This window comes from Cupressus sempervirens, chromosome 1 (genome assembly GCF_028749045.1).
Source record: "Cupressus sempervirens isolate cs-2001-9-10 chromosome 1, ASM2874904v1, whole genome shotgun sequence".
NCBI lineage: Eukaryota > Viridiplantae > Streptophyta > Pinopsida > Cupressales > Cupressaceae > Cupressus > Cupressus sempervirens.
In genome coordinates, this window is record NC_143118.1 from 671717609 (window position 1) to 671734073 (window position 16465).

Here is a 16465-nt window from a genome sequence, read left to right on the forward strand (position 1 = left end):
TTTATGACATATATGTCTCTAGGAGTCCTAAGACCCGCAAGGACATATTTTATTTTTTTGAATGTGCCAAAAGGGATCATAGGATAAACTATGACACCTTTCAACACATTTCATAAAAACATATGTCCTTAGGGGTCCTAGGATTCCTAGGGACCTATTTCATTTGTTTGAATGGGTTGAAAAGAGGCAGAGGATAAATTATGACCCCTTTTGATGCATTTCTTGATGCATAACATGATAATATATGATAACATGATAGCATATGCTCAATCTTTGTGGTTTATTACAAATCTACTTGTAAGATCATGATTACAAATGGTAAAGATTCAACCTTAAGCGATATCCTACCAAAACAATGAATCTACCATGATATTTTGATTCACTTTCAAAATATCCAATCTCAAAGTATTATCTTGTTAGCTTTACAACCTTTTTTTTGTACGTTAGAATCTATAAAAGTAATATTTTAGGCTTTGGCAATATATATTAAATTATAAGCATCCACCTTTTAGTTGACATATCCATTCTTTTACTACACAATTATAGCCAATAGTTTCTCCTATAAATACGTTTGAGTAGTTCTTAGACATTAATTAATGACTCTAGAGGAAATATGATAACATAATTAGTTTAGCATTTCTCATATGCCATTTTTTTTGTACCATATTATATAATTAAATCCCTGGTAAATTCTTCATTACAAAAAGCTAGGGTAGTATATATAGCCTCCTTTAGTATCTTAAATTCCACTTTAGCTAACTCATTCTATTGAATTTATTTGCATTGAATAAATCTATGAGAGGTGTTTCTATATTTACATAGTTCTTCACAAATGTTTAATAGTGTCTGGTTAATTTTTAAAAACCCATAAAATTTGTAAGTTTTTTTTAACTTGGATAATTCTTGCAGGAGCACACTAGGGTTTCACTCTGAAACCTAGTACCTAAGGTCACATGGAAAAATAAAGAGGAGCATGGGTTTAGTTCTATATTTTTATTTTGGTTTAGTTCTATATTTTTATGTTATCCTTAGTGCACGGTCACATAGTCACAAGACCAATTAGCACTTAAGCAGGAAGCATGTGAGATAGCGATAGCGGCTAAGCAAGCAAGCAGCACATGGTCGGAGCAGTAAACCAATGATCAGAACTGCTAACAGCTTGTCACATGGTCGGGACCACTAATAGTCCAAGCAAGAGGGATAGCAAAGTAGCAACATAAGGGCTATTGCATGCTTAGGACCTAAAGCATTAACTGCGGTGAAGTAATGCAAAGTGGCGACAAAAAGGAGAATGCAGGACACTTAATAAAGACAAAAAGGGAGAATGACACGATGGATAAAAAATCATCCACATTGACACCCAGTTTTGATGATCTCAATGATGGTTGCAAAGAAGAATATGAAAAGCCATGGGCAATTATAATCTACAGGGTGGCGTGTAATAGAAAAAGCAGTTATAGTAAAGAAGAGGAAATATATATGAAACTAGGGGATCCTCCATTTTTGGGAGAGTTGATGTTGTTGTTTAGTCAGTGATTTAGGAGGCTAGTGAAGCAAAAAGATTTTTGAGTGTACTATAATTTTAAATTTTCAATAAAGGAGATTCTTTTGTGTGTTCGATGTGATTTCTAATTGTTTTTCTGTGTACTAGTAGACTTTTGTAGAGTAGCATTTTGTTTTCTGTATAGTCTCTGTATCATGGATACTTCTTGACTCTCATAATCAATTCCATGGGGGGTGAAAGTCAAGAAGTATCTACTAAGTATTTTTGTTCTATTTTTATGTTCATGATAGAGGGAAGACTAGCCAGTCAAGTGGGCAACTTCTAGGTGAGCACTGATGGCCCGGTTAGAAAGCTTGTAGAAAGAGAGATAGAGAGAGAGAGAGAGAGAGGAGAAGGAAACATGACTGACTTTATTCAGTTGTGAAAGGAAGAATAGTGTGAGAGGTTAAAACTTTTAGTGGGCAGGGAACCTAGGAGAGAAGTGAAGAACTTCCTCTAGGTTAGGGCCTGTTAGTAACCCTACGAGACTCAAGTGTGAGTCCAAGGGATCCTAGAAGAGAGTAAGATTCTAGTGTACAAAGTTTCCCTCCTCATGAAATTGGTATCAGAGAAAGGTTAAGATTTGGGCTTACTTGTAGACGTATCAGATTGCTAAGGAATTAGTAGGCAAATCAATCATGGTGACCAATGTGGAATTGGCCAAAGAGGTTAATGAGCAGAAGGAGAGAAATAAACTCCTTGAGGAAACTCTAGAGCTTATGAGAAAGCGTCTAGATGAAGTTGCTGGTAAAGTAACAGGAGAAGCTGAGTGTTCAAGTAAAGGGGAACCTATAGCAGAGGAGGATGTCATACCAGCACTAGACCCTCCTATACAAGAAGAACCATTCTTGAAAGCCATTAAGGCATTGAGTGGGAAAGCATTGGAAGGAGTATCTGTATTTACTGGGAAGATGGATACTAAATTGGTAATGGAATGGATTGAATGCATGGAGAATCACTTCGACTATGAAGGGATAACTAAAGCTCAAAAGGTGAAAGTTGCTAAGTCTCAATTGAGAGGAGCAGCATTAACTTGGTGGAAATTCCTCCAAGAAGAAAGGGAAAGAGAAGGAAAAAGACTTATTGCCAACTTGCAAGCTATGGTAACCAAGATCAAAGAGAATTATTATCTTCCTGAGGACTATGCGATATAGCTCCATAAGAGGAGGTAGAGTCTAAAGCAAAAGGACATGGATGTGGCAGCATATACAAAGGAGTTTCAAAAACTTTGTCTGAGATCAAGGGTGCAAGAAGAAGAATCAGTGAAAGTTGCTCGATATATAGGAGGTTTGAGAGAAAATATCCAGAAAGAGATAAGTCTATGGGCACTAACTACTGTGCAGAAGTGTTTACAGTTGGCTCTAAAAGTGGAAGAGAAAAATAAGAGAAGACAAGAATCTAACTTTAAGAACAGAGGCAGAGGTAGAGGTTTTCAAAGAGGTAGATATAAGGGTAAATATAATGAGTATAAGACTCAAGAGGAATCCAAACCAGTGCAGTAGAGCAACCACAATAGTAATCACAAAGGAGGCTACCAGAGAGGTAGACATTCTTACCATGGAGGCAGAGGAAGACATAACTTCAATAGTAGAGGTTCACACTTTGCTACCATGAAGTGTTATAATTGTGGTGATTTGGGGCATCTTGCTTATAGATGTCCAGATAAACCTTCATCTTCACAAGGTGAAATGAGAAACATTTATGTCCAAGAGGACCAAGCCAATTGCCATAATCAAGAGGTGAATCTTGATTTAGAGAAGTGAGAAAATCTCATGTTTCACAGAATACTGCTGAAGGAACCAAGCAAGGAGGAGCCAAAGTAGAGGAGATCACTTTTCAAAGTGAGGTGTAAGATACTTGGCAAAGTTTGTAAGGTGATTGTAGATTCTAGATTTACTGACAACATCATATTAGAGGAAGCAGTCCAAAAATTGCAATTGGTAAGAATTCCTCATGACCATCCTTATAGGGTTACTTGGTTAAACAAAGGTCACAAAGTGTTAGTAAATGAACAAGCTTGGGTAGACTTTTCCAGAGGGGGATATCAAGACAAAAATTTGTGTGATATACTTCCAATGGATGCATGCCATCTACTATTGTGTAGACCATGGTAGTATGACAGAGATGCAGTCTACCATGGAAAGAAGAACATGTATACCTTCAAGAAGGATAGGACTACTTTCAAAATATAGTCTCTAATAGAAGAAGGAGACGTGGTAATAGATCAAAAGTTACTACTTATGAGTGGTAAGGAATTCTTGGAAGACTTCAAGGAAGAAGAGGAAGTTGGGTTTTCTGTTTTGCTAAAACCTAGAGAAGAGGAGGTAAAGAAACATAATGTGTTACTACCTAAGGAAGTCCAGGATGTGTTGGACAAGTACAAAGATATTATCAGTAATGGTGCACCAACCACACTACCACCACAAAGAGCAGTAAGTCATCAGATTGACTTTGTACCAAGAGCTTCATTGCCAAACAAGGCAACCTACAAGATGACTCCTAAACAGAACAAGGAGATTGTCGAGTAGGTTCAAGAACTACTAGACCAAAGGATTGATAAGGGAGAGCATTAGTCCATGTGTAGTACCAGTTGTATTAGCACCAAAGAAAGGAGGTAAGTGGAGACTTTGCATTGATTCTAGAGCAATAAATAGGATAACCATAAGATATAGGTTTCCTATCCCTAGAATAGAGGATTTAATGGATTGTTTAGGCAATGCTCCATATTTTTCAAAGATTGATTTAAAAATTGTTTATCACCAAATTAGAATGAAGGAAGGTGATGAGTGGAAAACAACCTTTAAAAATAATGAAGGTTTATGAGTGATTAGTTATGCCATTTAGTCTCACAAATGCACCCAACACTTTTATGAGATTAATGAATGAAGTGTTAAAGCATTATATAGGTAACTTTGTAGTAGTTTACCTAGATGATATATTGATATATAGCAAGAGCAAGGAGAAACATCTCAAACACCTAGAGATTGTATTGAGAAGATTGGAGGAGGAGAAAATGGCCATTAACCTGGATAAATGTGAGTTTATGAAGAAAGAACTAGTTTACCTAGGTTTTGTTGTGTTACAGGGTATCTTGAAGATGGATGATGACAAGGTCAAAGAAATTTTGAGTTGGCCTACACCAAAGACAAGTACAGCTATCAAGATTCACGGTTTAGCATACTTTTATAGGAAGTTCATCAGAAACTTCATTGAGATATGTGCTCCTATGTTGGATACTATAAAAGGAGGAGTGAAGACAAAATTTGTATGGACAAATAAGGCAAGTGAAGGATTTGAGAGATTGAAGAAAGAGGTAGCTACTAAGCCAATACTGGTACTACCTAGTTTTGAAAAGTTATTCATAGTAGAATGTGATGCAAGCAACATTGTTGTTGGAGTAGTCTTAAGTCAAGAGGGAAGACCATTTGCCTTTTTTAGTGAAAGGTTAAATGAAGAAAAATCCAAGTATTCTTCCTATGATCTTGAATTGTATGCACTAGTGCAAGCCCTTAGAAAGTGGAGGCATTATTTGTTTCCTAAGGAATTTGTAGTCTACACTGATAATCAAGTATTAAGCTTTATAAATACTCAAGAAAGGCTCAATATGGAATTTTTACAGTCATATGCATTCACTATTAAGCATAAGAAAGGTTAGGTTAATAAGGTAGTAGATGCTTTGAGCAGGAGATTGCTAACAGTATAGGAAATTCAGCTGAAGAGTATTGGGGTAGAAGAATCTAAAGATCTTTATGCAGGGGATGAAGACTTCTTAGAAGCCTACAAGGTATGCTCATCTTTTGAAAATCATTTTCATAGTGAGTTTGCTAACTATAATTTTCTGTTTAAGGGTAATCAGCTTTGTGTTCCAAGAGGTTCAATGAGAGACAACCTAATACAAGAAAAGCACAATGGATGCTTAAGTGGACATTTTGGATTGAACAAGACCCTAGAATTGGTAAGCAGATACTATTATTGGCCTAAGATGTAGAAAGATGTGAGGAGATATGTGGAGCAATGTACAATTTGTCAGAAGGAAAAAGGTACCTCAACAAATGCTGGTTTGTATCAACCTTTACCCATACCTGATAGACCTTGGGAATGTCTCAGTATGGATTTTATTGTGGGTTGCCTATCTAACTAGAACTGATTTTGACAGCATATTTGTAGTAGTGGATAGGTTCAGTAAAATGGGCCACTTCATACCATGTAAGACCACTAATGATGCCAGTCACTTTGCACATTTATTTTTCAAGGAAATAGTCAAAATTCATAGATTACCAGTCAGTATAGTGTCTGATAGGGATGTGAAATTTATGGGTCATTTCTGGAAAATGTTATGGAAGAGATTGGGAATGAATTTGTCCCACAGTTCTGCATACCACCCTCAAACTGATGGTCAGACTGAATTTATCAATAAGATACTTGGAAATCTTCTTAGATGTTTGACAAAAGAATATGGATAGACCTGGGATCAAGTGATACCACAGGCAGAGTTTGCTTACAATGATAGCATAAATAGGACTACTGAAAAAAGTCCATTTTAGATTGTATATGGAATGCATCCACGAGGACTTTGTGAACTCGGAGAATTCAACGAACAGGGAATAGTCAGTGGACATGATGAAGATTTTTCTCAGTCCATGAAAGAAGTGCATGATCAGGTAAAAAGAACTCTAATTGAGGCAAATCAAAAGTTGAAGGAGAAATTAGATGAACGAAGGAGAGAAGTGCAATTTCAAGTTGGGGACTTAGTACTGGTACATTTGAATAAGGCCAGATTGTAGAAGGGAGTTCCTCGCAAGTTGCAGACGAGAAGGATTGGTCCTTGTAAAATTTTGGAAAAATATGGACAGAATGCTTATAAGGTGCATTTGCCTATGGATTTGGACTTATCACTTGTGTTTAATGTAAAGGATTTGATTTCCTACAGAGGACCAAAAGTAACTAAGAACACTCAGAAGATAGAGATGGAAAGAGATGTTCAGGACATCAAAATATCAGCCCAGCCGAAATTACAAGCTGAAAAGATACTAGACTCAAGGGTAAAGAAAACAACTCGGTGTAGGGTTTACAGGGAATACCTTGTGCAGTGGAAAGGATTACCAGCTGCAGAAGCCACTTGGGTGGATGAAGAGGACTTCCGAAAGAAGGGCATTAGTTCGGCATTGTTGCCAACTAATCTGGTTTAGTTACTTTTTCGCAGGGGGGAGTATGGTGCAGGAGTACCCTAGGGTTTCACTCCGAACCCTAGTACCCAGTTAGGTTGTGATCAGGGAGTAGGTCACATGGCAAAATAAAGAGGATGATGGGTTTAGTTCTATATTTTAATTTTGGTTTAGTTCTATATTTTTAGGTTAGCCTTAATGCATGGTCGTGTAGTTGCCAGACCAACTAGCACTTATGCAGGAAGCATGTGAGATAGCGACAGCGGCTAAGCAAGCGGGTAGCACATAGTCGCAACAGTAAAATAATGATCGAAACCACTAACGGCTGGTCGCATGGTCGGGACCTAAAGCATTAACTGCGGTGAAGTAATGCGAAGTGGCGACAAAAGGGAGAATGCAAGACACTTAATAAAGACAAAAAGGGAGAATGACACGGTGGATAACGAATTGTCCACATTGACACCCAGTTTTGATGATCTCGACGACAGTTGCAGAGAAGAAGACGAAAAGCCACGGGTAGTTATAATCTACAGGGTGGCGTGTAACGGAAAAAGAAGTTACAGTAAAGAAGAGGAAATATGTATGAAACCAGGGGATCCTCCATTTTTGGGAGAGTTGTTGTTGTTGTTTAGTCAGTGATTTAGGAGGCTAGTGAAGCAAAGAGATTTCTGAGTGTACTGCAATTTTAAATTTTCAATAAAGGAGAGTCTTTTGTGTGTTCGGTGTGATTTCTAATTGTTTTTCTGTGTACTAGTAGACTTCTGTAGAGTAGCATTTTGTTTTCAGTACAGTCTCTGTGTCATGGATACTTCTTGACTCTCATAATCAATTCCATGGGGGGTGAAAGTCAAGAAGTATCCACTGAGTATTTTTGTTCTATTTTTATGTTCATGATAGAGGGAAGGCTAGCCAGTCAAGTGGGTAAGTTCTAGGTGAGCACTGATGGCCCAACTAGAAAGCTTGTAGAAAGAGAGATAGAAAGAGAGAGGACGGAAACATGACTGACTTTATTCAGTCATGAAAGGAAGGATAGTGTGAGAAGTTAAACCTTTCGGTGGGCAGGGAACATAGGAGAGAGGAAGTGGAGAAGTTCCTCTAGGTTAGGGCTTGTTAGTAACCCTACGAGACTCAAGTGCGAGTCCAGGGGATCCTAGAAGAGAGTAGGATTCCAATGCACAAGGTTTCCTTCCTCATCAATAATCCATGATAACGTTTCTAGGAGCTAGTTTTAATCCTTCATCAATGTCCCAAGCAATCCATCTCCTTAAGATCAAAAGAACATTTAAAATGCTTAGTGTAGAATCGCTAATCTTTAAGGAATTGTGAAATAAGATCTACTTAAGTACTCAAAATGTTCATGTCTTCACAAACATTAATGTCATAAAAAATAACATTGCATAAAGGTTTGTGAAAAATTGTGTTCAACAAAATTTGAATTATAAAGGTGCATGATTAAGAACAAATGACATTGTCAGATGTTCAAATGACTCTTATGAGTCCTAAATATTTTCTTTTGAATATTCTCTTCATCAATTCAAAATCATTAATAACTTGACCTAATATCTTTGTGGAAAATACAATTCTATTGAATCCTAAATTACTAAAAAATGAAACTTATAGATTATGATGTACCTATAAAACTCTATAGCCTCAGGGCACACACCAAATTCCATACTCCTTATGCAGCATGAAGTATTCAGAACTTATATAATGCCTTGTAGTTCACACTTGTATCTCATGATCAATTTTTATAGCTTTACTTTTCTAATATATACATTGTTTCCTTATATTAAGACATAACATTTCACTTTTCACTTTTTTAATATATGCATTGTTATAAGAGCTAACATTAAAAGATTAGTTCCAAATTACTAGTTATATGGTAGGATCATGATCACTCTTGGGCCTTGGCAACAAGTTCTTTAATAATCATTTTTAATAATATATATTTTTTCTTAAATATGGTTTCAAACTAAGAGCATTTTATTAAGAGGCTTTTAATAAATATAATTTAAATAGAAAAAAGTAAAATCATGTTTTATTTTATTTATTTATTTATTATCTATTTGTAAAGATTAGCATTGGAGGCTTTGCATTCAACCCCTTTGTTTTACTATGTTTACATATCATCAATAGATGTTAAATTGAAGTCCATTGCAATCATCTTGATAAGAAGAAATCGAAATAAATTTGAAGTGTAGTAGTAGTTCCTCCTTCAAAATAGCGTCAGAGCTAGTTCCTCGCTTGATTTGAGACCAATGTGTGAAGAATAATGAGAACAAATATCAATTTATCCCTTGGTATAGGTCTACGCATTCTAAAGATTGGAAGTGGAAGGCATACGTCTGAGAGTTGACGACCAATGAGATCAGATAAAGCAAGACCACGACAATGACAAATCGCAAGGGTTTAAAGACACCACTGAGATCGTTGCAAGGCAATTCCTTATCTCATAAAAAATAATTTCAATGTCTTTGCAGAAGCTTGTTATGGCTATCTAAAATTGTCGCAGAGTGCAAAGCAATAACAAAGTTGAAGGATAGAAAGCACACAAAGTTATGAAAGAGAGGAAACCAATGCTGACAATCATGTAAGTAATACTTTGCATCATCCCAACTCACCTTTATATGGAAGAATTGCGGGTTTACAAAAATATGCTTATTTAGGTTAACTTTTAAAATATTTGTCAATTTCTGATTCTCAAATTTCAATTATTATTTCAACAATTAAGAAAATCACTATGCATGTATACAGATTCATCCATATTATTACTTATATAAATTTATAATCAATAAATTAAAGAAAAGTCAGTAAACAAAATAGATACATGGCATCTTCAATTTGGAAAGTTATAGAAATATAATTTAAATGAATATCATGATTGGATTAGAAATATTTATAATATAATAAAATATAGAAAGATTATTGAATCATTTTCAATGGTAGAAGGAACTCAAAAAATAAAAGCTAAGAAAGTCAAAATAATGGTGATGGAAGACAAAGATTTTTTCAAAGAGATAAAAGTTAGGAGAGGACCATAGTTTGCCTCGATATCATTCCTAAAGGACAAAATTCAGTTTTAAATTAATGCATAAATACTCAGATATCAAGAATGTCCAATAGTGAGAGTAAAACAATGAAGGTCAAAAAACTAGATAAGGAGCTATTGAAGCTAAATAAAGAAGCAATCAATATACTTGTAAAATATAAGAGTATAGTTGTAGATGGGATGCCAAGGAGTCTACTATCCATAAGGAAAATTAGGAATTGTATTGATCCTATACCAAGACCCGCATATCCCAACAAGGAAGCTTATAAACATACCTAGAAATAAAATGAAGAAATAGCAAGGCACACCCAAGAATTTAGTGACTTAGGGTTGATTGGTTGGAGTTTATGCACAAATAAAGTTCTAGTTTTCCTAACTCATAAGAAAGAAAGAATGTAGAGACTTTTAATAGGCTCAAGAGCTCTCATAAATATTACAATAAGGTATGGGCTCCCCATGTCACAAATGGGGGATTTTCTTGATAATTGAGGAGGTGTTATTTATTTTTCCAAGATTGATTTCAAGAGTGGATACCAACAAATCAAAATTAGGTCTCGTGATGAGTGGAAGACAACTATCAAAATAAACAAAGGGTTATATGAGGAAACGTTAAGTGAAGGTAAGAGATGATCCCCAAATATGATTCCTCTTTTGAGTCCAAATTAGATTACCAAGGACCAAAGAAAAAGGTATGCTAATACTAAATTTGAATTGTGAAAAGGAATTCAATATAAGGAATCATACTCTTCAGCCTATGTGTAATAAAGTATATACAAAATTGAACCAATTCATTAAGTAAAATATATCTGGATATGTAAAAATAGATAAAATTATGAGTGGAAATGAAAGATAAAAGGCTTATCTTGAGATGCATAGAGGAAGTTGTATTTTAGCTATGAAAAATGTAGATCCAAATCTATAATAGAAAATCTTACTGCAAATCCTTTAATAGAATTTTACAAATCTAAAAATTGATTTCTTGTTGAGGGGAGGAGAATAGGTTGACCTAGTTGTAACCATTGCACAAAAATTCCATTACTTTACTATATTCCCTACACTATTACAAATTTAGCCTGAGTTCTTTAGAAAGCTCTCATAAAGTTATTTTTGGATCTATAATCATAACTTTTCTATCCTTCTCCTACATAGATAAGTTAAAAGTTTTTTATTGTTTAGTGGTTAATCTCCATATTGAGGAATCAACCTTGAATTTAAATTTGATGATAAAAGAAATAGCGAGATTGAATAATTCAAATGAAAGATACTATTACTTGTGTAGATGCAACTAAATTTGATATGTCATTACGTATGTGAATGTAATATCCTTGACTCAAATAAATCAAAGGGAAATCAAATAATCCAAAACCTCATAATAGGAATGTATGTGACATAAAATGATGAGTGATATAATAATATTAAAGGATTTTTGGAATTATAGATCTTCTACTTTGAAACAACACTCCACTATCACCTTGAAGGAAGAAGCTTGATGCAAAGAGGAAAAGCTTGGACTTGATGAATTCTTGAAGATTCTTTCTTTCTTTCATGAAATCAATTTATTTATTTCCTATGGATGTCTTGTGAATGGATGTTGTAAAAATGAAGCCTGCAAGCTTCTTTACATACTAGTTTTTGGGTCAGAAAATAATGTAGGTTGACTAGGAAATTGAGAGTTAATAATTAAAACCATAAGGAATTTTGCGCCTCAACTCCTATAATGACTGAGGACTAGATCAACTTGTGGTTATCTATTTCAAAAGAAGAAACATGAGAAACTGCAAATGGAATGTTACAATACAAAGCTTTCTAGAAGATATAATGAGAAAGGTGGAAACACAACACTTAAAGGACCATTCTCGAAGGAAAGAGATGATATAGAAGTGTGAGGTCGATTAAGGAGGAAAAAAAAGACTTGAACAACACTACAGAGGGCCAAGACATCTCAGAATGAAATACATCAATTTTAAGACAATATACCTATTTAACACAACAAGAAGATAAGTTTATGCAATAATAAAGACTATATTCATAGTGAAGGTCCTAAACCCTGACAATCTAATAACACATACAATCATAAAAGGAATATATTTTTTTATGGAAAAAAGATACTCAAAAAGGAGAAATCTTAATGACAAACGTCTACCTAATAGAAGCACTTGATCAAGATAACATCTCAAAGAGAAAAAAAAAAGAAGGGAAGAAGAACATAAAGGCACCTATTTAGCCTCCTATGTATAGGTGGAATATCGATCCTTTGTTAAAAGATGACAGCCTAACACAAAACAAGGGAAAATATTTAAAATGGACATAGTTTTTCTGATTTAAAAAAATATGTTGACCTAGAGGACATACACCTCTTAGAAAGGAGAGATATTTTGATTACCATAGGAAAAAAAAAATTCACATGATAAACAAGTTTCACTATACCAAGTAGATCCTTCGACAAAGAGATAAAAAATATATAGAGCATCTGTCTGCCCAAGCGTGAGTAAAGAATGAAAATTCTATGGTGAATTGATAATATGCACGGGATAATTAAGAGATCCTTGCTCAAACGACCTTGGAAATATCTTTAGCTTTCAATTCAAATTTTGAACTTGCTTTTAAAGAATAAAGAACATTATCTAATGAGTCTTTAGTCATCTCATAAAAGCCAGCCGTTTCATCTAGCAACTCATTGTCGGAGTCCAAACAGAAACAAAAAGCAAACAAGGCAATGCATTTTAAAGAATAGCTAATAGATATCAACATGCAAATGAAAAGTGAATGCAAAGATCACTTACTCACTATCAATGTAGATGACATACATACTTCGATATTGAAAAGAAAAGAAAAATGTAAAGATTCATGTATTATATAAGATAGTTGATAGCTTATAAGCCTATGGAAACTCTTTTAACATTTTCATTGTAAATGCCTGAACAAGTAAAACGTTATTGCAATTCAATTCAGCTAGAAGATAACAGTTACTTTAATAAATTTTCAATTGGCAATATTAACGTGTAATTAATTTAACTGGAAACCTAAGTGAACTATATAATGCAACCCAATGTTGGCCAGTAAAGATAACCAAAACGGGTTCATACGAGAGGTACGTCTCTTCCAGTATGATCATGTAATTTTGAAGAAACAATGTTTGTAAGAGATTTAATGTTATTCAAAAGAGTCCTAACATAAAAGAAGATAAGTGTAACAGTATAAAACATTTTAGTTATCAATATTATTATTTTTAATGGAAGTTCGAAGTTAGATATGACAAAATATTTTACTTCAGTGTCCAATAGGTAACTTAATATACATTGAGTTAAATTAAGAAAATATTTGGACTAATTTTTATTTTTTTTACATGAAAGTGATAGACAAGTCATTAATAAACAATTTTGTTTGTAATAAAAGTCTTAATGTAAAATTAATAGCTTTAGATCAATTCTCAGTTCGATTAGAAGGATCTAAAGAGATCTAAAATAAAAAAGCTTTTACAATGGAGAGTTAGAAAAAGACAAAATGAAAATTACAAATAAAAGAGAATACCTTCAATGTAAACTAAAAATACATCAAAATCTAAAAACTGGATGATGGGAACTTCTTTATATTTAAAAAAATAAATTTATGAAGTCAATATAGAATTCAATAGATATGGAACTTTAATTTTACTAAAATTATTAATAAAATATGTACTTACAAATTTTTAACAATACATCCTAAACTTTTTTCTTTTTTTTTTGGATCGGTAAGAGGCCGAAGCAAGATTAATTATTATGTGTTGTGATTAATTATTAATGTTATTTATTAAACACTAGTAGATTTGAACCCAATATCTCTTTGATAGGAGGCTCACAATGTAATGTTGTGTTGTAGGCTCTTGCCTATCAATACATCCCAAACATTACTAACATTAATCAAAATTTTAAAATTGTTATCTGCATAAATTATTTTATATTAATTATCTCTATTGGTACAACTATTGTTGTTTGAACTAATGCATTTCTTCTACAACAAATAAATAATAATAATAATATATTTACAACTAAACTATTTGATTTAACATTTTTCATAAAAATAATGTAGAAATATGTCATGTTTCTCCCAAATTTAGGCAAGAACTAGGTTGCAACCCTTGTTTTAAAAATGAACCTATATTATATAAAATTGACTAAAAATATTTTAAAATTTATTAAATAAAATATTTAGTTTTCTAAATTTGAATTAATAGAAAGTGAAACATATTTTTAACATAAGCTTTTTTTTAAACTATTATATTTATTATTGTATAAATAAATGAAAAAACTTGAGTAACAATACATTTTGTGTTGATACTTATAATTCATTAAAGATTTTATGATTTGAGAGAGACCATTCATTTCCTTTGTGATTTTATGAAATATTGCCTATGATATGGAAAATGTAAGAGACATTTTTCAAAGAAAGTAAAATTTGTGTATTGTGATTAGGATTCAGTTGTTGAGTTTACAAGTCAGACTAATTGACCCATTTTTCATGAGTAGTAATTCGAAGGACCTTGTCTCTCAAGATAATAAATAGAACACTTAACTCTCATTGAATCTAGTTGATTCTCACAAAGTTGAAGCATAGGGACTTCTTTGGAGGTCAACCATCCTACTAGTACTTCATCTCACCCATGAATAACTATGGAGTTGGGCATCCATTGAAGCCAAAATATGAGATCAGTTCATCTAGGACCATAGTAGAGCCATTGATCACATTGAAATTCTTTTGGGTTTCTTTTTACTTAGGTTGTCAAATAAGCCCAAGTTGTAATGGAGTTGCTATGTTAGGATGTTTATAAATCAACTTGTAAAATTGACCAAATAAGGGCATGAGATGATAATTTGGTTTGATTTTAATGTTTTGTGCCTATTAGTGGGTTTTATTCATGATGGAACATTATGTTATCTATCGATTCCCCTAAAGTTTCACCTTGACACCATTTCTTGCAAATATTTAAAAAGTTACAATTTTGCAACTTGTATCTTTTTGAAAATTTTGGTTATGCAAGTCCAACAGTCATAAATTAACTAGCCAAGCATAGAAGTACATTATTATAGTGTTTTGAAGGGCTTATATGTCATTTAGATTCATAAAGGATCAAGGTGTGTTAGAGATCATGTAAGAAACAAATTAAATAAGAAGACAACTATAATTTTAAATATAATTCTATTACGATAACAACCTATACATGCATGTACATATTGGTCAGAGTACAAAGCCTATTAGGATAGGTAGAGATACTTGGTATCTTCCATATGCAACAAATCTTAGGTTTCCAAGTTAAAGTAGCTATGAGAAAACTATGTTTTTGTTTCAACTCATCCGGGTATACATCATTAATTAGGCTTTTAGATTGAATTGAAAATAACTTAAAATTTTAAAGCAATAATTCAATTTAATACAATATGTTTTAATATTCCACATGTCATTTTTTTATATCTATAGGGAGCTAATAGTTAGTTGATGCCCTATGAGGAAATGGCTAACTAGTTGTAACATGCATAAAGTTGGAAACCTCTATAAGATGTTGAGTAAATTTAATGAAGAGATGACATTTTGGATTTATGATTTTTTTGGGTCCTCTAAGTGTTATAGGTGTAAATTTAGGGAAATATCTTCCATACCTAGTAGTTTCTTCATAGAACAAAGCTAGTAGGCCTTTGCAATTTGTTAGTGTTAAGATACTTTTATTGAGAGTTAAGAAATTGAACTTTAGGGTTAGATAGAACTCTATAAATGGCATATGGAATGCCCATTTATTTTCAAGGTCCTTTGGAAAGCTTGAGATTTGTCTTGAAAAATGCTTAGATGGGACTATTATGAAATAAGGCACCTAAAGAAGCAAGTTTGGTATATAGGATTGGGAGATTATTTTTAATTGTTGGAACTTGTTTTATTGGAAGTATTAACACCATTTCATAGATTTTAGTATCTCATGTATTGGTAAGTATTTTTTAGAGTTTAGTGACAAATAGCTAGTGAAGGCCACTTAAAGGGAAAGGGGTTATTGATAGTTTTAGGTTTGTTGGTCTTATGTCAATGTCTATTGGAGCAAAAAATAAAGTAAGTAAAGGTTTAGGAAGATAAAGTTTTCAAAATTCTTCTTATTATGTGATTGAGCCAATTAAGTCTTCTGGAGTTAAGGCATCCCTTAAGAACTGTCCCAAAGAAGAGATTTGAATCTTTTTTGGTATCATAGCAAGGTATCATTCCTTGAAATGGTTATTGAAGGTTTATGTAAGAAGGGTCATTGAGTCATAACTCCAAGATGGTGACAAATATTGAGTTGCATAAAGAGATGGAGGAATAAAAGAATTATAATAAATGGTTGAGGGAGAAGTTACAAAAGATAACAAAGAAACCTCAAGGTAGAGGTACTCCATGAGAGACCTAATGAGGAAAGGAGAGAATATGAGGAAGCAGAAAAGGTCCCTGAACCAAAAGAGAAAGTGAACATGCTTTTATAGTTGAGGGCTATGTAAAATTCCTTGATATCCATAGGTGGAAGAGAAAAATGAGGACATTTCAAATTGTAAGTTCTTAGTAGTAATATGAATGAAAATATAGTCATGGAATGGATTAAATCTTTGGATAACTCTTGGGAATATTAGGACACTATTGAGCACTAGAAGTTCAAGATAAAAAGTATAAATTAAAAGGAGAAAGATTTACTTGGTGGAACTTTATGAACCAAGATAA